The 1,989-nt window shown below is 35.1% G+C and overlaps 1 non-coding gene across 1 annotated transcript; it reads left to right on the forward strand.

Annotated features, from left to right (window-relative positions):
* The first annotated feature begins 328 nt into the window (after window positions 1-328).
* TRNAR-CCG (transfer RNA arginine (anticodon CCG)) lies at window positions 329-402 on the forward strand. The gene has a single exon. It is a non-coding gene; the product is annotated as a tRNA-Arg (tRNA).
* The last annotated feature ends 1,587 nt before the right edge of the window (window positions 403-1,989 follow it).

Genomic DNA, 1,989 nt, shown 5'->3' on the forward strand with positions numbered 1-1,989 from the left:
GTAAATGTGCACTGGGGTGTTACTGGAAAATTGCTCCCGGGTACCAAAATATTTTCTATGATTACTATTATTCATGTAAGAATTTTGGTCATAAGGTTATAAATTATAGATCGTATCTTAAAAATAATCAAATCAGGAATAAAAGAAATAAATATTTTCAGTCAACAAGAAACGGAAATAGAATATTTGTAAATCCATATAGGGATGATCCTAGAGACAACAATCATTTTTCTCCTTTATTTGAGTTATTTATGAAAAAAAAATTGGGTCAAGCATTCGATAATGAATCCTATTCATCCTTTACAATGATATTATAGATCATTCGATAGGGTTGGTAGCTCAGTGGATCAGAGCTCATGGTTCCGGACCGTGAAGTCAAGGGTTCAAATCCCTTCTAGCCCAAAAGATGTTGTATTTTAAATGAAAATTCCTTTCCATCGCGGTATAGGAGAGAATCTTTCTTTATAATAGAATAAAGTATTCTATCATAATCCCGGATCAATACTTCAGATTCCTAATCAATAATGAATGGAAATGATTTCTCAATGATTCATTCCACTATTGATTAATAATTTTCATCATTGTATTTATACTTATACGACTTCTCTTCATACAAAATAAGATAGGAAAAGTAACAATTTTCACCTTTATATGGAAGGAAAACTCTATGTCTATAAAGGAGTGGTTCGAAGACAAGCGTAAAATAACTGCATTACTAAAAAATTCGGTCGAAAGGGATAGTAAGGATGCCAATGAGACGGAGAAAAACAAGAATAAAAGTATTGATTACGCTAAAATTAAGAAGTTATGGGCTCAATGCGATAATTGCGAGAACTTACTATATCTCAGATTCTTGAGAGAGAATCAAATTGTTTGTAAAGAATGTGGATGAGTGACCCCATTTTTAACCCTGAATTGGTCGGAATATTCAGACTTTTTGACTTTTCGTGGAGGATTAAATCCAGTAACGGGGGGTCTGTGGTTGACCGATACTGGGCATCATAATTTGGCTATTGCAGTTCTTTTCCTGATAGCCGGTCATATGTATAAGACCAATTGGCGCATTGGCCATAATCTCAAGGACCTTTTAGAAGCTCATAAAGGTCCATTTACGGGGGAGGGCCATAAAGGTCTTTACGAGATCTTAACTACCTCGTGGCATGCTCAGCTAGCTGTTAACCTAGCTATGTTAGGATCTTTAACTATTGTTGTAGCTCACCACATGTATTCGATACCTCCCTACCCATACCTAGCTACTGACATAAAGTTGCTAAATTGTAAATCTAGCAAAATCGGATTAACTCCTCAGTTCAAGTAAGCACAAGAAGAACCTGATACATGGAAGAAGAAAAGGGTAGATAGGAAAGAAGAATATGGCATTGCCTTATATTCCAAAAACAAAGGTAGCCATTGGTATGTGAACAGTGGATGCTCCAAACATATGACTGGTGATAAGAGTAAATTATTTCCACTAAGATAAGATAAGACAAACAATGTTACCATTGGTAATATTGCTTTAGGAAAAATCATGGGCAAAGGCACAGTTAGCTTGGAAAATGGAAGAAGCGAGGCTCATTATGTTATTTTTGTGCATTGACTCAAACAATGCTTTTTGAGCATGAGTCAAATGTGTGACCAGGGGTATGATCTCACTTTCCACTCCAAAGGATGTGAGAGAAAAAGGAAAAACATAGGGAAGGTAGTAGTAAAGTGTGTGAGAACTCCAATTAATGTGTACATACTCAATGATGAATATGAGAAATGTTGTTTGGAAAATATTGATGAGAGATTGTTGTGGCACAAAAGATAGGACACTTAAACTTCGATCATATGGTGAATCTCGGCAAAAATAAATCTATTAAGGGACTTGCTAAAGATTTCAAAACCAAGCAACATAATTAGTAAATCATGTCAAATTTGCAAGTAATTTTGAGTACCTTTCAAGACCAAGGAAAACTCATCAACCAAGGCTCTACAATTGTTTCATAC

This window comes from Pinus tabuliformis, chromosome 9 (assembly GCF_031772625.1).
Source record: "Pinus tabuliformis cultivar Carrire ecotype Pingquan chromosome 9, CPIR1, whole genome shotgun sequence".
Classification (NCBI taxonomy): Eukaryota; Viridiplantae; Streptophyta; class Pinopsida; order Pinales; family Pinaceae; genus Pinus; species Pinus tabuliformis.